Consider the following 21196-nt stretch of genomic DNA (forward strand, 5'->3'; position numbering starts at 1 on the left):
GGGTTTGTTGCATAAATCTGAAGTGGGGTAATAACAACAACAATAAGATAGTCACGAGTTATTTTTTGTGTGGGTAACTGTAATATTATTACTGGAATTTCATTAGTAATTTGTTACACTTCTCGTTACTTGTAAAAGTAATATCATTACTGTAACGCGTTACTAGTGATATGTTACAGACCAACACTGGTCCTACTAGCTGTTTCTATTGATGTTTAGCAGGGCTTGTTCAGGATAAAGGCATAACATTCTCTATCCCTCATCACAAATAAACTACATATTCAAAAAATACAACTTTATTTTTTCTCTTTTCAGATTCACCCAAAGGGACCACAGTGTCAGTCAGTCCCTCTGGTCCAGTGCAAGAAGACACAAATGTGACACTGACTTGCAGTGCTAATGCAAACCCAGCTGTAAAGAACTACACCTGGTACAGAGCTGATGGAGGCCAGGAGACTTTCATGGGGACTGGACGTGTTTTAAACATCAAAGCTTCGAGGGAGAGAGGACCTTTTTTCTGCCGTGCAGCAAATGAAGAGGGAAGTGGAAGATCGAACAACACACAGATGGATGTTCAGTGTAGGTATCGTCTGAAACATTTGCATAAATGCAGGTAGGTCAGGCTTCTTTTGTGCAGCGTTTTACAAATGAGGAATGTAAATAATCTTTGTTAATAAGCTTCGAGAAAGAGAGGCCCGTTTTTCTGCAAGGCTGAAAATAAACTGGGAAGTTTTCAATCAAACACAAGACAAATAGATGTACATTGTAGGTGTCATTCATCAGTTACATTTTTCAAAATGTATGAAAGTCTCTTTGTTTATCTTTAATTTGCTTTGATTGGAAACTTCAAATCCATAAAATCTTTCTTTTGTAGAGGATTAACTTTGTTGTAAATAAAGGGAGAAAAGAGTTATAGATAATGGATGGATGGATAATTTACATAGATAAAGTATTTAGTGCCTTTCTTTTAGGGTGGTGGGAGATCACTTTGGGTAATCCACCCTGAACGACCTGAATGGTAGGGGAAACACTGTGTTATATATGAGGTTCTATAATTAAATTAGAGACGAGCAAATGTTAACTTTACCCCCAAAAAGGTCTGCTTAGTAAGAATGTGCATATCAAGTAAAATTACAATCATTCAAATGAAATTGCTTGCGAGAGCAATATTGTATCCTGAGAGGACAAAACCATGCTTTGAGCGCAAAAAGAAAAATCACCTCGCGAGCGAGCAGGAGAGAGCACTGTAGTTACACGTTCAGGGTGAGATTTTGCTCGTGCTCAAAGCATGGTTTTCTCCTTGCAGGATACAATATTGCTCGTGCGAGCAGATGAATTCTGCATGAGAATGCTGTGCAAACGCTTGCAAAAATAATATGCGTGTGGCTGTTTGAGTTGCACAGATCTCATGTGCGCACGCAATTTTATTGGCTGGGATAAAACGCCATAGGTTGGTGATGGAGATGTGACATAGAAGAGCATAGTGCTGTTCCATAAGTGGAATTGTTTTCAACTGAGAGCTGAGTGAATGCGGCCTCAAGAAACTTATGAGTGCTGAAAACACTGAACTACATTGGTTTTGTATTGAAAATAGGCGCTGCCAGCGTTAAAAGCGCCCTCTGTGGACACAGGCCCAGAATGAAAACCAATTGACATGGAGGAAACTGAATTTTTCTTTGCCTCATTCACTTCATTCACACGCACAGCTGGTCAACTTTTATTTTTTTATTTTTATAGCCATAAGCCTTATCTTTTCCTTTTGCAAATTTGATACAGCATGGCTTTACTTGACTCTCTACTTGTCTCTCTTCCCTACATCCATTACAGATGCTCCACAGATCATGTCCTCTTCTGATTGCACCAAAACTGCTAACCAGGTCAACTGTTCCTGTGAGTCTACGGGAAATCCTCCTCCCACTTTACAATGGAGTTTGGATGGGTTAGCTGTCAATCACTCAGAAGAGTTTGCAATCAGTTATGAGCATCGAAATGGTACAGGCGTGAGCTTCATCACCATGAGTCAAGCCCAAAGGAAGGATCACTTCACTGTGCTTTGTCGCAGCTCAAACTCTCTGGGATCTGTTGCTCAACGATTTATTTTCTACAGCCTTCCAACATCTGCAGACAGTCAAGGTTTGTCTCTGAACTGAGTATAACTTTTATTGGTAAGCGGCACATTTCACAATTTGTTCTCATAATTATTAAGTATTAACAAGAAAGCTTTATGAATGGGTAAGTGGTGAAGAAAACGTCCTCTGGAGAGCTTAAATATGTGAAAAATGAATTATTATTACATTATGTCTGAATTTACTAAAATAATAATCTCGTTTGAAGTGGAGCTTGAACCATAATCCCATATTGTCCTTTGTATGTTTCAGTGATTTTGCCAGTCTTCATCGCCACCATTGTCGTCTTCCTGGTGCTAGTATGTGCTCTACTCTTTGTTATCAGGTAGGTTAAGAGCAAATCAAACCAAACCGTACAGAATACCACTATGCAAAATATTTAAAAACCTCCTACTGGGATTTTTATTTTCTTTATTTGAGTGAAGATACAGATTCTGTGTGGTGTTCCTCTGGTCTTTAACATTTTAAGTATTTTTTTGGATTATGAGCAGACCAAGTCTTATCCAGGTCTGGGCCAGCTGATTGCACGTTCAGCTGGCGGCTTCACTGCTGTCACTTCTGCAAGCGCGCTAGCTACACTCAAATTGTACACTTGCACACAGATTTTAGCGCAGGTTTTCTCTACTAAAACACACGTTTGGTAAAATGGTTTTAAAATCATCATATCCTAACAAAAGCCGAGATAAAATCAGCATTCAAAGAAAAAAAATCACCAGAAAAGTTGAGTGACAGCAGGGCATGACGAAAACTGAATGGAGAAAAGTTTCAGCCACAGTGGCAGACAGCTGGAGGAGCTGGAACACACTGCAGCTAAATTTCCCCTTAAAGTTAAAGACTAGATCCTGGTAAAGATAAAAGTTATTCACAAAGCATCTTAGCTCTTAAGAGAGCTCCGAAAGTAAAGATCTAAGGATGAAGAGTTTCTCACAGAGAAGAAAGAAGGAGAGAAAGGTGATCAGAAGACTTCCAGCTCTATCACAGTCTCATATTAATATCAGATTAAGTAGACTCTTACAGTTACCAGCATGGTGAATAAACAGGAGCATATAAATATGAGAAAAATACAAAATATTTTTATTTTCTATAATTAGAGCTCAATTAATTAAATAAAAGTCGTAATTGACTTTTGCATCACAATGGTTCAAGAGTAAATTGGTGACTGTTATTCTTCGATCAAAATTAAAGTTCCTGGGCCAGTGATTACAATGGTCGGGTGATATTTTTTTTATACATTGGAGATTCAGTTTTATAGGCTACATTTATAAACTTTAATACGATAAATATCGAATCATATCGAATATCGACATTAGTCAAAAAAAATATTGTGATATCAAATTTAGGCCATATCGCCCAGCACTACTCTCTGCCGAGACTGTTGTTTGTAGGATGGAGAATGAATACAGACACACAGACTCCTTCACAGACTTTCACATGTGTATGACCACTTACCTCCTCTGTAAACATTATGCTGGTAAATATCCAGTGTTTCGTGGCCGATGATGATGCTCGCAAGGGAGAGCGAGCAACAGGTTACTGGTGCAGTTTGCCTGACGGCCATGCGGTGTCACTACTAACGCAGTATTTTTGAAAAGTTACATATAGCCCCTTTAACCTGCATGGAGGACCAAAGGCTGGTAGTGGTAGCACTGTGAATGCTAGCCACACTTGGCACAACATTATGATATAATTTTTTCTGCAGACGCTGTGATCCTGTGTTTCGAGAGCTGTGAGACATCTTAAAACAACTCAATTTAGTTTTCTGAATTTTTTTCTCAACTTTAAACTACCAGTGGGAACAACAAAACTGTTTACAGTATATTCATGTAGGTTTATACTATGCTGTTTTTTTCAGGGCTCAGAGGACTCAACACAACCTGCTTAAGAGTCAGGGGTCAGGTAATGCCAGCACAGTTGCCATGAGCCAACTTCTACCAAGTGGAGAAGGAAACGAGGTACTTTATCTTGGAATCCAGCAGTTTTCTACTTAATGTGACTTACATAAGCACAACAACCAACCAACATTTTATTTTCAATTGTAGGAACCCAACAAAACAGATGAGGACATTTATGTCAACACCTATGAGCTGAAGAAACCAGGTGTCACCCAACCTGCAACTACCTCTGAGCCAATCAGCACCAACTTACCAAGCTCAAGCAGAAACAACACAGAAGACGCCAGCACAAGTTCAGAGAAGAAAAACGAGGAAAGCAAAGATGTGATTTACACTAGTGTGACTAGGAGGAGCAAAGGGAAGAAGGAGGGAGGAAGCTCTGGGGACACAAATCAGTCAGGTCGCTCCTATCTGGAGGAGAAGCGCTTAGAGGGAGCATTGAATTTTGTGAGCAATCCAGTAGAGATGGTAAATCTATATGACGAAGTGAAGCCTAGAAATGTGAGGAAGGACTCTGAATGTGAATATGCTCGGGTTAAATTTAGAGAAAAGAGTGTGATGCAGACATAGCTTACAGTTCAGTCAGGACCACTTTGTCAAGAAAATGTACTTTATTGCAATTATTTATATTCAGCAGTATGGCTCTGTTTTTGGATCTCCCTGACCTTCCACGTTCTTAAGTTGAATGCGTAAGGCAGGAGCAGCACACATACCTGCCCTTCCTGTGCATACAAGGAAAGCTTTAGGCAGAGATAAGCAGCAAAGCCAAACAGAGCAGACATCAATGACATGCATGACATTGATTGATGCAAGTCATTGCAGCATAAAAGGAGGAGCTGGGGTGGAGGAGGGCTGCAAATGTGGCTCGCAGAGGGAGCAGCAAAGAGTAGGCAGGCTAGAGCAGTTTAAATAAGCGGCATAAGAACTTTTGGCTAATAGAATGCTTTGAAGTAAATCAGCTGGCCATCAGCTGATGAGGCTTGTGTGAGATCAGCTGTTACCAAAACTCTGGCATGATAGTAGAGCGTGACTCCATTCCCTGCCTGAACCTGAAACGAAGAAACATAGTGACTTCAGTTCTGTTGTGCTGGATAGCTGAATTTTTTTTATTTTTATAAGTTGTGTCAACGCTGAAGGCATTTGATCCTCAATGAATTTGCAGCAACTACTGCAGACCCATAACCTGCAGGGTGATGAAGAATGACTAGTTGTCCTTGGTCTCAATGCAAAGAATTAACCAAACTGTGAGCACAAAACAGAGGCACATTTTAAATGAAAATCAAGTTAAAGTCGTCAGTCAAGTTCGGTGTGGAAAAAACATCTAAGATTTTATTTCAAGGCCATATCACCCAGCCCTAGTTTCAACTTTTCTTTTGAAAAAAAAGAAAATATACATTCAAGAGAGCAAAACAATATCAAAAGTTCTTAAATCAGCAATAGAAATTTAGCGTAGCGTTAGTTCAGGAAGGGAATCAACACAATGCTCTATATGTCAACCAAATTAAGTGAAGCTTTTGAAAGCCCCTTAGCAACATCTTTCAGCTATCTTCAAATTGTGTGTCTTTATACCATTGCCAAGACTACCACATAGCATATAACACAAGTGTAACAGGAAATAGAAAAGCAAACTAACATTCTGCCAGGTACAAAGCCTTGTTAAAAAAGTTTGAATTTAGAGTGCCTTAATGTTTATGTTCTTTAAGCTAGTGACAGGTTTTGTTTATTAATGAATAAAATTATTCAAATTTCCACTTTTTTTTAACCAATAATAACAAACAAAAAGTTAATTCGGGGTCTCAGTTGTTAATTTTGTGTGAACTTAGAATAGATGTTACTAAGGAAATGACTAATGAGCAGCTTGTGTAAATAAATGAATAAATGTCCCAGTAACAAAGGTTTGACTCGAGTCTGATCTGTTTGATGCAAGTCATCGCTTCTTTTTCACTCTAGATTCCTCTTTCTATCTTTGGCTGTTACTTTACAATATGCGCATTTACTGCGCAAAAATAAAAAATAAAAGAGTAACGTATGTGACCATTGATATTTATGATGCACAAAGACTCACAATACTATGGCTCCCAAATATATACTCATTTATTTGCTATAAGTACATGAAATAAAATTGTTTTGAGCCTGACAGGGAATATCTAGAGACTTTTTCGACCCAGCACCTAAATAACTGATGTGCATGTTCGCTGACTTTTTCAGCATTGATATTTACTCATATACTGATGCCTAAGGCATGTCTTATATGAGAGAGCTCTTAGTTTTTTATGCTATTTGACTAAGTAGCATGGATATTTTATAGCCTCTTTTGTGAACTAAGGGTGCATCGAATTTAAAGTTTCACAGGTCAGATTGTCACTGATCGTTTTGCAGAATGGCCGACGAATCACAATACATCTTCTGCATCTTAACAACATATCATATTCTCATATTTCATCACTTTACCCACATTGCTACCATTTTCATTATGATAATTCAAAGGCAAGTCAAGTTTGCATGTTTAAAAACAGCCTCAACTAACCAATGCGCTTTACTTACAAGGCGTAAAAACAACAGCAGCTTCAAAGAAAGACAATAAAATATATATACACACATGAAGAGGGTTTTACATAAGATGACAGTGGGCCAAGTGTTTTACAGATAAAGCTGGTTGGAGTCAGGGGGGCCAAACAGAACTACCTCATTTTTTTACTCATTTAGTATTAAAACGTTTTGTGCCATCCAGTCTTTCGAGTAGTATTTGCAGGGAGTGGGGGTTATTGCTTTTGAGAGGGGTATATATTTACATGTCATCTGCAAACCAGTGGAAGGATAAGCCGTGCTTCCTTATTAGGGAGACCAGTGGCAGCATGAACAGGGAAAAACAAAAAAGAGGTGATAAAACTGAGCCCTGAGGAACCCCACAGGTGAGGGCAGCAGAGGGAGAAAAGCTGTATCCTAGGCATACTTTAAAACTTCTGTTTTCCGAGTATGATTTGAGCATATTTAGCCTGGATCCCAACCCAGTCTTTAAGCCTGGTGATAATTATTTTGTGGTCAACCGTCTAAAATGCAGCACTGAGATCTCCACTCTAAAAGTATTAAATTGCATAGTCCCCATTGTCTACTGCTAAAAACAAATCATCAAGAACTTTTAAAAGAGCTGTTCAGTGCTGTGCTTTTCTCTAAAACCTGATTGGAGTGCTTTAAATATTTGATTATTGCTTAAAAATTGATTCATTTGTTTATTGATTACTCTTTCGAGAATTTTGGATAGTAATGGGAGTTTCGAAATGGGTTAAAATTTGATCAAATGTTAGGATCTAGGTTAGGTTTTTTTAAAGAGGCTAAACCACTGCATGTTTAAAATCGGTCTGGAAGCATCTCGTGGAGAGGCAGCTGTTGATGAAGGAGAGGATGCTAATAATTTAAAATGTTTCTTTAAAAAGGCAACAGAGAATACAAGCAGATGTCCATGATGTGGGCTTCAAATGAAGGATTATTTCTTGCAGAGAGGAGAGAGATAATGGATCAAATCGATTAAAGAATTGCACAGCTGACCGAGGGTCTGGCTGTGGTGCAGAGGGTGGTAAAATTTGCTTTTTTATATCAATTGTTTTTTCCACCAAGAATTCTAAAAAATCTCGCAATTTTCTGTGCAAGAGACTGGAGAGGTGTAGTCAGTGAGTCAGGCCCCATCCACACGTATACGATTTTTTTGAAAACGTAGTATTTTCTCTCCCTTTTGGCGACCCGTCCACATGAAAACAATTGAAAACTGAGTTTTTGGTCACTGCAAACAAAGTCTTTGAAAAAACGCATTCCAAGGTGGAGATTTTTTAAAAATCACGTTTACTTGTATTCGTGTGAACAGTTAAAACAGTTAAAACGGAGCTTTTTGTAATAGTGACGTAATTATGTCGACTTGCGTGTTGAGCATGCGTCATAACCAAGATGGCGGGCTACCAGTTTGTTTACATCTGTTCTCTGCTGTTAGTCGACATTCTCCTGGCACTTATTCAAGTGTAACTCAAAGCAGCAACTCCACTTCGTCGTCCGTCCAAACGAATGAATCGGCTTTGTGTTTGTTGACTTGTTTCGCCATCTTTCCAAATTGCCGCTGTCAAAAGGACGCTTAATACGCATGCTCGCAATGTTCTTTTACAGTGTTTGATGTGAATGAGACACAGCTATTATCGCCACCTACTGGTCTGGCATGCTTATGGCATGCTTATGTGAGCGTTTTCCATCGTTTTTGCGTTGCCATGTGGACTGAGAGATTTTTTTAAAACTGTTGGTGTGGACAGGATTTTTTTTGCAACCGGAGGGGGAGGAAACAGGTTTTTAGAAATATCCGTATACGTGTGGACGTGGCCTCAGTGAGTTTACGTTTTTTATTAACCTTGGGTCTGTTAAAGTTTTGTGTTGTGAGATCGCATAAGTATTTTTTCCTTGCTAAAAAAAGTCCTTTGCTCAATACCAAGACTCTGTCAAAGCAGCAAGTCATAAGAGACTTGGAGTTTAAATTTTTTCCATTTTCTTTCTGCCTTTCTACAGCTTCAAACAATTAGATAAACCTAAACTCCCCTTTTATTTTTAAAGTACTTTTAAAATCTGATAACATCAGACTGAAATATAAAAGGCGTGTGTGTTGAGGAACTGCATCTTCAGTTTTTGGACTGAACACACCCCTCTGTAACATAGTTTGGCTACGTTTACAGATACAGACTACAGCAGGCTGAAATGTTACCTAGTGAAGCTACTGATTGTTGTCACACACAGCCACCAGCTGATCCCTGCGTGAGAGCAGAGGGGGGGGAGGGAACGGAGAAAAGACGAAGCAGTGTTTGAAACAAAGAAACGATACCCAATTAAACAGCAACATTTTACGAGCTCTTTCTGTATGAAAGTCAGCAAAAAAAGTTTGTAATGTCCTCCTATTTGTACAGCAGGTACGACTTAAGCCTGGCTCACACTGCAGGATAATCGGATCTCAAATCGGCCTGATTCCTCCTTTCCGATAATCGTGGGGTCGCTCCCGACTCAAGACTGCTCGGAACCGATTATCTACCGACATTATCTTGTAGTGTGAGTTGTAATAAAGCTCCAATCTTAACGTCCCCAATCTGCTCGGTGATCGTCGGGGACTCCCCGATTTATTTCAAACATGTTTGATATTGAAAGGGTCTGGCAGAAGTCGTGTGTGACTACAGAGACGAGGGAGGACAGTAATATGTGTAGTAGTAGTGACCAGCGGCAGGAGGGAACCCGCACAGGACACCTGTATGCATCTGACAGGTACAATCTGACCTCCAGCTCTCACTGAAGATTAAGCAATCCATGTTTTTCGCGTTTCCCAAGAAATTTCTTCTACCAAAACTTTAAAAAACATGTTTTTGTATTTTATTCTCTGTGCAAATCAGTATAATCGCAAATTTAACCGCGGCTCCATTGTTAACGTGAGGCCAGGTGAGGTGGTGCGTTCCTCCGTCGGGCACGATAATCCTAATAAAATCCTGAAGATTGTGATGTGAAAAGATTTCATATCTTGTAGTATGAGCATATTTGAGATTATGGAGAAGAATATCTGTTAGGATTCTCTGTCTGATGCTGCCCGAATTCAAAATTGGGAAGGAGTTTAAAACTCCTGCAGTGTGAGCCAGGCTTTAAATGCTGCCTTCTTTTCACTGAGACTTAGCGGTAGTTGTTACACCATATTCATGCATTTTCCATCTATCTGCAGATCACGTGCACATATATATATATATATATATATTATACAGTATATATATATATATATATATATATATATATATATATATATATCTTAACTCATTCTGTGAATAAATCATACAGCCATAAAAGATCTAGAACTAGGAAACAACGTCAGAAAGTTCAAACGAACAACTTTAAGCCTATTGGACACACAGGTGCTGCACTACAAGAAGTTTATATAATCAATATCAGAAAAGCTACAAATACTTCAGAATGTTTTCGATTGGTCATCATCTCTAATAATAAAAGGGGTTTTTTAAAGATGTTTTTATTCTGAAACATAACCTCACCAAAGGAAACGAGTGTGAGTGACAGCGCTCATAATGTTACTTTGTATGACAAATGGCTGTACAGTAAACTCTGCTTTCAAAAGCAGCTTTCACTGTTGTTCATTTCCTGTTGCATGACACATACTTTTCTTTGTCATCAGCCTTACTTCACTGAACAATAAACATTTGTTGTCAACTTTGCTAACCCATTTACCCTCCCTTCCTCTTCCTCCTCTCCCCCACACAAAGGCTTCTCTGTGCTGCAGCAGGTGAGAAGCTGGAACATCACTGTACCTCAAACAGTGACTGCAGTGGAGGGGAGCTGTGCTGTGGTACCATGTCAGACAAAAGCTCATGTCCAGGTCACCTGGTATCAATACCATAAGATGTATTATCCTGTGGTGTATGACAGATATCCTCCTACAGTGGAACAACAGTTCAGAGGACGCACCTCAGTAAAGGGAGCAGCCACAGAGGGTAGCTGCACCCTGAAGATTAAAACTTTAGGAAGAACAGACAACAACCTTAAAGTCTATGTGTGGATCAATCCAGACTCAATAACAAGTCAGACATTCTTTGATCAAACTGTTACGATCAATGAATAGAGCACTTGACTCTGAAACCTTAAGCAAAAGAAGATGGGGATTGGCTTGGCAACCTTGCAGTATTTACTGCCATGGTTTATGTGGAACACAGTTGCCATTGTTGTTTGTTTATTCTTGCAAATAATATTCCTAATGTTGCTGACTACAACTAAAGGCTACAAAGATGCTGATCCTATAAACACCACAAATTTGAATATGTCACTTATGAAATACATTTGTACACTGTAAGAAAACAATTGTACCTAATGTGAAAACACCTTTAAATAATTTTATATTTACTGTCCTTCAGTTTCACTTGGAAAAAAAATACAATTGCTGACTTTGAGTAAGAATTAAAGTGCTTTTTTCACAATTGTGTTATGATTAAAAATGTAATTTATAGAGTCGCCTGCTTATTTCATGCTTCATGATTAGGCAGGACGCTTTGACAGAAAAGTTTGAGTTGTCACCTCCTGTATGTGGATCTCAAATAGTAACTTTCTAGTCAAACTGATGGGTTGTAAATATTAAATTACATCAAGATGTTATTGCATTGAAAAGAACTCATAAAAAGTACAGAACATTCTGTGCTAACATGAATGTTGCTGTTTTTTTTACTTCCTCATTTTTTAAAAAAAAATTAAGATTTATTTTTTGGGCTTTTTGGGCCTTTGTTTAATGGAGAATAGACAGTGGATAGAGTCGGAAATCAGGGAGAGAGAGTGGGGAACGACATGCGGGAAAGAAGCCACAGGTGGGATGTGAACCTGGGCCACCCGCTTGAGACGACAATCTCCATACATGGGGCGCGCGCACAAACCACTGCACCCCTACTTTCTCATTTTTAAGTCAATTATTGCATGCTGTTTATGAAGGTGGCCAAATGATGAGGAACTTCACTTCTCTAAACATCCTTCACCTCTCTGCTCAAAAAGACCTGACTAAAACGTAAGTTTATAAAACTTTTATATAACTTTTAAATAACTTTTAAATAACTTTATCCTTTTTCGGGAAATAAAACAAATCAACATATTTGATGTCATTAAGCTACTTTTTAACAGGTGCATCTTTTTTGCACTTGCAGGTTGATCAAACAAACTTTGTTACAGGGGAAAGAAAAAAAACATTCACTCTGATCAAGTTTTGAACATTTTAAAGTTCTCATGCAGTTTTTCTTTTGGGCGTTATTACTGATTATTAATTATTGAATAGTTTCCTTAAAGAGGTTGTAAACAAACTGAACTCAAGTAAAAAACATAAAACACTTGTCTCTTTTCTTTGAGGCAGGCAGTCAAACTTCCTGTTTTTTTATTTTATAATAATTTCATCTATGTTTTAATAATGAGCTACTTTACTTGAAATGAATGAAATGCAGAAAGATTTCAATTTAAACCTTAAAATGAGAAGCTGCACACCTTGAAGTCTTTTAGTTTTGTTGGGATCAATTTAGTTAACTAAACTCTGGATCCAACCTTTTCCACATTGATGAAGATATTTCTCCATCTGCAACTTCTGCAAAGATCACATTCAACAACAGCCTCAAAATGAAATCTAAGTTTATTTGGAGCGAAATACACTCAACTGTAAATCTACATGTATTCTCTCCAGACTTTCTGCCTCTTCTGAAACACAAAGATGGCTGCAGCTCTGACTCTCCTCCTCATTGGCTGTCTGCTGCAAGGTGAGATGCTGACTTATATTTGTCAAAGAAATTAGCTACTAATGTGTTCTGCTATCTTTTAACAATATCATAATTTAGAGATTTGGTGTTAAATTTACACCTTTAATGTAAAAAATAACTGTGAAAATGATGAATCCTGAGTTTTATGTGAAGACTATTTTATCTTTGAAAGCATACTGATAAGATTTTTAGAAACAGAGCCAACAATAAAATGTATCATGACTTTATTTTTTTGTTTGTTTATTTAACAGAGACACATGCAATGAACATTGCTGTTTTTAGCAATATAGTCATTATAAACTCAATATGAATAAGGATTGTATTGTAAATGTATAATTGTAATAAGGATTTGTTTCTTGTGTTTCAGGTGCCCTGTGTGGACAGTTTAAGAGCATTATACCAAAGACTATAGAGGTTCTGAAGGGATCCTGTGTGACAATCCCCTGCTCCTTTGACGTAGATGATCAATATAATGTCAACATAGATAACACTTGTAAAGCATTATGGAAAGAAAGTACTAATGGACCTGTTGCGTTTGATAGCAGTAATCCACAACAGAAAGGACAATTGATCGGTGACCTAACACAAAAAGACTGCACCACAACCCTGAATGACATGCAACCTCAAAACAACAAAGAGTATTTGTTTAAATTGGAATGTGACAATATTCTGAAATATAATTTTTACAAACAAGAATGGAAAATTTCAGTCAAAGGTAGGTTTCAAATTAAATGTATTAACAGTTCAGTCATGTAGTAGTTCTCTGACCTTATCATTGATTACTTTAAAATAAAGATAAATCAAACCTTTGATAGTAGAGAGAAATGACTGCTTATACATGTTTATGTATCTTCTGAACAGATGATCCACCCAGACCGACTCTGACTCCGCCCACACTGAAGGTGAAAGAGGGAACCTCAGTGAGTTTGAACTGCTCTGCTCCAGCTCCCTGTCTGTCTCTTCCTCCAAATCTGACATGGAGCCCCGGCCTGGGTGAAGGTCAGGAGACCCTGCAGGAGAATCAGGACAAAACTAAAGTCAAGATCTCTGTGCTGAACTTCAACGCATCACACCTCCATCACAGACAGGAAATCTCCTGTACTGCTGTCTACAGAAAACAAGATGGCAGCACTGAGTCATCTGTGAACACCAGTTTAACAGCTGACATTACATGTGAGTATGTGTGTCTTGTGATTAAAGAAGTCAAACTTAAACTTTTAAATGCTCTCTCATCTCCTTAAAATCTTGACTAAATTAAATTAGGTCCTTTGAAGGATATCTTTACACAATTCTTTAGATTTTTAATCAGTGTTGACATTTAATGACATAAATTTAATTTATTAAACACCTCAGTGTGAGATGCTTATGGATCAAATTAAATTAAATTAAATTAAATTAAATTAAATTATCCTTTATTAATCCCACGAGGGGAAATTCAGTTTTGCACTCTGTCTAATGAACATGCTACACAAACATAAACTAGTCTGGAGTAGTGTGTTCAAAAGTAGTCATAGACAAAGCATACACATACATACAAAGCACACAGAGGGGAGAGACAACAGCAGGAAGAATATGAAGAAAATGCCCTGCCAACTTTAGTGACAAGGTTGGCTGTGGGAAATAAGAGGACGCTACTACCTAAGGAACGTAAGCAGCAGCTAGGCTCATAGGGTATTAGTAAATCTGTGATGTAGGAAGGGGCAAGTCTGTGTTTGAGAGAAAGACCATAATGTGGGAAAGTTCATCATTGCTCTGTGTGAGTTCTGTTTTGTATCACCTGTTGTCTTGATGTGCGTTCCTAACAGAGTGTTAGCCCTGCCTGCAGGTAATGTTACGGATTATCATTCTCCTGTATTTCACTTTGGTTGGGTAAATAAAGTTGCGCACCGAAGCCTGAAAACAAATCCTGATATGATGGGCAGTGCACGCTGATGTTCTCTACCACAATAAAAGCCTACTATACACCGAGCAGACTTCATGTAGCAGATCAAAGTTCTGACTTTATATTTAAAATGCCACACAAACACAAAACTACAATTGTGTTACAGGATTCAGATAAATGCCTGACATTAAAAACCGCAGTTTGCACGTGAGGGTAGGGCTATGTCATCAACCCATTTTGCACGACTTTTATTTGTCCGATTGACACCGACTAAAATTATTACAATAGTGAAATTGACGGAAATCCGTCGTAGCAACGGAGAACTTTAATCCCTGTAATAATTTTTCAGATTCACCCAAAGGGACCACAGTGTTAGTCAGTCCCTCTGGTCCAGTGCAAGAAGACACAAATGGGACACTGACTTGCAGTACTAATGCCAACCCAGCTGTAAAGAACTACACCTGGTACAGAGCTGATGGAGGCCAGGAGACTTTCATGGGGACTGGACGTGTTTTAACTGTCAAAGCTTCAGATGTCAGCAGTCCTTTTTTCTGCAAGGCTGAAAATGAACTGGGGAGTGGACGATCTGACAACAAACACATAGATGTTCAGCGTATGTATACAAGTTAAACTGTGTGTTTTTAAACCTTTAAAGGTCTATAATTCATCCAGAGCAGTGATTTACTGATTATAAAATGTTGTTAATGTTTCAGTTTTCAAGATTGATTTCCATCTTTGGCACTTTCTGTATTAGTATATAAAACATTACTAATTTGTCTTTTTCATCCAAATGTCCATGTGTGCCAATTTGGGCCAATCAATCATTCAGTTTCCCTTTCATAATCAACTCCTTCATGTGCCAGTGGGTTTAATGTGTTTAAATTGTGCTTTTGAACATAACCACCATGAAACAATCAGAAATGAATATTGAATTTCTTCTGGCTCAGTGTTGTTCCTGCTGAAACCACTCCTCTTCTTTTAGTCTTTTGGTTGCTCAGCCTACACTCGTCTCTCTCGCTCGCTTTGCAGTCTTGATTTGGAAATATGATACAGCTTTGGTACTTCCTTCACTGTCAAACTGACAATGAAGTAGACTTTAGTGGTAAAAACCATCAAGTTGAAAAAGTGTCTCAGTTTCCATCAACGTGTTTTAACCAGCTTGATTTTATCATTGAAAGATAGTCCTTGTTCAGTCACGTTTACAAATCAACAAGCTCAGGTTTTTACTTCTACTCAATTTAATCTGAGAAAACCCAGACAGGAGGACATTGTTGATGAATGCTATTAGAGGTGTTCATGTTCCTCGAGGAAACAAAATAACGGCCTTCTCCTAATCCTGCCATGAATTATTTAGTTGAGTTTATCAGTATCACCGTGGGACTGTGTCTCAATATCTTACAACTTACATTCAACATTACCCCAACAAACAGGACAACATCCAGTATTCGGGTTGCATCATATAAAATGACAGCACTAACAGGACATTCATTTTTTTCACACATTACGGACAGCCTCTGGACACAGAAATGATAAGATAAAGTGAATGCAGTGACATCAGTGTGTAGCAGCCAGTGTTGGGTAGTGATATTGATATTAGGTAGGAAAAAAAAGCTGAGACTGATCTTTCAATCAGGAGAGACTTAATTGAGAATGAACAATTATTTATTTAACAATAAATGTGCGACAATTTAGATTTGAATGTGCAAAGTCTTTGGAGGATTAGACTCCATCGTGACGACTTCATGTACTCGGAAGGGTAATGAGGCCGACAGCAGGATAGGATACCCCCCTATGGAGTCTAGACACTGGTGGTGGTGAAGAGGAATGGAGGCTATAATGAGCCTGAATCTGGACTCTGCTGAGCTGGAATGGAGGTGACTGGGGCGGTGGTGGGTTGCAGCAGTTGCCTTGAAATGACAGAATGACTGTTGAAGAGAAAGAACTATTTTAGCATTTTGTCGCAGCAGTATGATTGGTTGAGAGAGGTTGTGCCCGACTCTGGTTGGTTAATCACTTAAAGAATAAACACCCATTAACAGCTGATCACCAGAGCAGGTAGACAGAGGAAGTAGTTTAAGTTGAAGTGAAAGAATGAATGAATTTGTGAAAGAATATAAGCAGTCTTCCTTCCCTTACGCTGAGCTCCATATCGGCCAATGTCTCTCTTATATCTAATAATAATAATAATAATAATACATTTTATTCATAAGCGCTTTTCAAAAACTCTTACACACTAAACATTTGATAAAAAAGACAAAAGAAACAGCACAGTAAGGAAAGACTAACAGACATTGCAGCATTCCACACAAATCATAAAGACAACAACATAAAGGTACAGCTACAGATAAACAGAACACATATCACAATCATACATCAAAAGATTGTTTGAAGAGGTGAGTTTTGATCAGTGATTTGCAATTAACCCAGATGCAATTTGTCCTGCAGAAACATGATGTTGTAACAGAGTGTCCAGAGGTGGCACCTGTCTGTTCTGATGAAATAAATAAGTTTTTGTAGTAGTTCAAGCAAGAAAGCTAGGGCTTGAGTGGCTTGTCAAGAGGTCGACTTTGTGTCAGTTTAATCTCATCATTGAGACAGAAAGTTTGGTTCCTATTTGGGCACTACACCATTTTGACATGTATGTTAGTGCCACTGTTGTGCCTCTGATTTTGTATGATAGTTACTAGCCTTGTCAATAGAGCATTGGCCACTGGTGTTAAAAGATGCTTAATTCAGACTGATCTCTATAAGGAACATTTAGTTAGCCTGCTAATCACAGTTTGTTTTCCTACTCTTGAAGTGGTCCTAGGACCTGATCCAGGCGGCTGAGAGGGAAACTGAAACTAACATTGGGAAAGTATAAGTGATGTTGGGTTTGGTCAAATATGTATGTTATTGCTTATGTTTGGTGAACTAAATTTGGTAAATATAGTAATTTGTTTATGGGTACTGGGTGGGACCCAGTATTTTAGGGGGAGGGTGTGATGACCCCTGACTGTCAGTGCTCTTCCTGCTGCTTTGTATCGCTCCCCACTTAAGTTCAGGTAGAAATTGGCGGAGCCAGTTCAATTTATATACACCTGGGCAGGCTGGGCCTTAGTATTTAAACTGGCTTCTCAATCTGTCACTCTCTTGTCAACACTTAACACATTCACCATTACAACCACCACTGATTTACAGATTGCACATTCTTTGAACAGGATGATTTGCCTTAGTTTGCAATAAATTATTATTTAATAAATTAAAAAATGTGTGGTCTCCCTGTTTGTCCAGCTCACTGAGCCTGGGTTGTGAAAACAATGTGACAACTATTCAAAGAAAAAGTGCTGAACATTCAATGTGAACATGAATGTTCACTTTTCTGTCTTCCTCATTTTCAAGTCAAATTTTAAATGCTGTTTAAGACGGCGACCAAATGATGAGGAACTTCACTTCTCTAAACATCCTTCACCTCTCTGCTCAAAAAGACCTGAGAAAAATGTAAGTTTATATCACTTTTAAATCTATTTTAATATCATATTCAAATATCATAAAGGCTTTTTTTTAAGAAGTGCATTTTTTCTGAAGTTGATCGAACAAACTTTGTTACAGGGGAAAGAATAAAAACATTCACTTTGATAAAATTTTAAACATCTTTAAGCTCTCATGCAGTTTTTCTTCTGGGCGTTATTACTGATCAAATAGTTTCCTTAAAGAGGTTGTAAACAAGATGAACTCAAGAAAAAACACAGAATATTTGTCTCTTTTCTTTGAGGCAGGCAGTCAAACTTCCTGTTTTTTATTTTATTATCATTTCATCTTCTACGTTTTAATAATGAGCTACTTTACATGAATTGAATGAAATGTAGAAAGATTTAAATTTAAACCTTAAAATGAGAAGCTGCACACCTTGAAGTCTTTTAGTTTTATTGGGATCAGATTAGTTAACTAAACTCTGGATCCAACCTTTTCCACAAAAGGAAATTATTCTTAAAATCTAAGTTTATTTGGAGGGAAATACACTAAAAATAAATCTACATTTATTCTCCCCAGACTTTCTGCCTCTTCTGAAACACAAAGATGGATGCAGCTCTGACTCTCCTCCTCATTGGCTGTCTGCTGCAATGTGAGATGCTCACTTATATTTGTCACAGTGGAAAAAATATAATTTTATTCATTATAACATTTAAAAAATCCAGAGATTTCCATACAATGTACAACAGAGTAAAAAAGTATGTGAAACAAATGAGGTGAAAAAAATGTGCATCATGAGCTAAAATGTGTTCTGCTTTCTTTTAACGATATCATAATGTAGAGATTTGGTGTTAAATTTACAACTTTAATGTATAAAAAAAGCTTCCCTCTTCATTTGCTGCCCAGCAGAAAAAAGGTCCTCTCTCTCTAGAAGCTCTGATGTTTAAAACACGTCCAGTCCCCATGAAAGTCTCCTGGCCTCCATCAGCTCTGTACCAGGTGTAGTTCTTTACAGCTGGGTTGGCATTAGCACTGCAAGTTAGTGTCACATTTTTGTCTTCTTGCACTGGACCAGAGGGACTGACTGACACTGTGGTGAAAAGAGAACAGTGAATAAACTTCTTATCTTGACAAATAAATTATAAGCTTTCTCAGCAAAATTTCACAAGTTATCAAAAAACAACAGTTAAGTTCACATGAAATGTTCAGTACATTTCATGGGAATAGTTTTCATACAGGGTCACAATAAAATTTGATTTTAGGAGTAATATTCTTTTGAGGAAAAGGTTGGATCCAGAGTTTAGTTACTTAAACTCATCCCAACAAAACTAAAAGACTTCAAGGTGTGCAGCTTCTCATTTTAAAGCTGAAATTGAAATCTTAATGATGAAATTATAATAAAACAAAAAACAGGAAGTTTGACTGCCTGCCTCAAGGAAAAGAGACAAAACAGAAAAATATATATATATATTTTGTCTGAGTTCATTTTGTTTACAACCTCTTTAAGGAAACTATTTGATAATTTGCAATAACACCAGCAGGTCCCTGAAGTCCTCTGACCAGGGTCTGCTGGTTGTTCCTCTGTGGACACTTTTAAAAAGCAGTTAAAGACCCACCTGTTCAGACTGGTTTGATCCGTCTATATTTGATTTTATGTAATTGTCTGTTAATAATGTCTCTGCTCAATCCTTTATTGTGAAGCACTTTGTGACGTCTGTTCTTGAAAGCTGCTATATAAATAAACTTTACTTACTTAATCATCTGAGATCTCACACTTGTCTCACTTTTTTTAAAACTCAGATCTTTGAATGAGACACCCCAAGATGATTTAAAGAACTTGGACTGTGTCTCATACTTGTCACATCGTTTTCTTAGCTGAGATCTAAAAATGACACATCTGAACAGCCTGGCTCAGACTGCAGGATAATCGGGCTGATTTGAAGTCCGATTCTGCCTTACCGTCAACCGTGTGCGCGTTTCCGATTCGAGGCTGATCAGAAGTGATTATCTGGTGGACTATTTTGTTGTGTGAGTGATGTAAAGATCCAATCTTAACCTTCCCAATCTGCTCTGAGAGCATCGGGCCACCCCGCAACATTTCAGATTTCAGATTTGATCAGCTGAGCTGCTCTGCTTCTTGTGCTGCAGACTGCTGAGAGTTTTTTTAAACTGTCGAAATAACACTCCCCCTGCTGGACAAACTATGTATTGGCACTGTCTCTTAATTTCCTCAAGAAGTGTTTTCTGTAATAAATCATCTGCGAAAAAATCGTATTGAGACGTATAGAGAAAAAAATATGTATAGCTTTAGTCACATGACCGGCGTGCGGGCCAGAAGGGAAAAGCTAAAGAAAGTATCGACCACCATTGAACAAACTTAATTTTCCATCTCTTCAAAACGACGCATGTTCTTGTGGTAGACAACACAACACTGAGGTCTTGAATGCAGCCTCTCACCTGTCCCACTCACTAGTCAGTGAAGCTTATTTAATGCACCTGGATGTCAGGTACAGGCCTCCTGCTCCTGCCTGGCATGTGCCTTTGCTGTTGCTGCTGGTATGTACAACCTTGTTTTGATGTACAGCTTGCTGGTTTGAATGTTTAAATGACCTCCTTGTTTGGTTGTTGCTGCAGCTTGACTAGTTTGCCCATGGCTCCTCACCCCCCAGATCAGTCCTGACTGAAACCCTGTAGTGGTGAGTAGGTGGCTCAGTTTTAACTTTAGAAGTTGAAGCATTGACTGTTTTTCTTTGTTAATAGCTGTTTTCATTTTAGGTTGCTAAAAGCCTGCTTTTCTTTCAGCCACTTAGTTGGGAGGCTAGGCACCCAGGGTGAGGGCCCTCCACTTGTTTGCATGTGAGTTTAAGAGCACTGGGACACAAATGGACTACACCAAAAGTTGTTGAGGATTGCTGTGTGATTTGCTGTTCCTTCCCCAAAGCTTTGGTCCACCTTGTTTTTTACATTGATTCATTCAGATAAATTCCTTAAATTCTTTTGAAACCACGTCTCTGCCTCATCAGTTTTCGAGTCTGTGTGTCTTACCTATTTACAAGAGTATTAAGTTGTGTATTTCCTGGGGTGTGCTGTCTGTTCTTATTTTACATCATTAGTTATTACCACTACCAACTCTTGCCACATTTCCATCACCAGACAACCACAGAAAAAACAAAAGATATTAAAATAAAATGCAAGTTTTAGGCACGTGTGACTGTTTAGCATTCATCAGAATGACAGCCTGGGGGAACAAACTGTTGTTGTTTTGGTGTACAGTGATCCGTATCAAAGGGGAAGAGTTTGTAATACTTCCACCTGCTCGTTTCCTGATAGGGGGCAGGTTGACACCAATGATATTTTTTTCTGCAGTCCTGATTATCCGTTGCAATCTGTGTCTGTCCAGTTTGGTTGCAGTCCATTTTGCTCAATTTAACATAATATAGACTGAGGGTTTGGCTTAAAGGGATAAAACATAATTAGTTCTGAGTGTCAGACAAATATCATGATGCACGAAACCAAGCTCCTGGATTTTATCTTACACAGTAGACTATC

The sequence above is a fragment of the Labrus bergylta genome, chromosome 8 (genome assembly GCF_963930695.1).
Source record: "Labrus bergylta chromosome 8, fLabBer1.1, whole genome shotgun sequence".
In the NCBI taxonomy this organism is placed as follows: domain Eukaryota; kingdom Metazoa; phylum Chordata; class Actinopteri; order Labriformes; family Labridae; genus Labrus; species Labrus bergylta.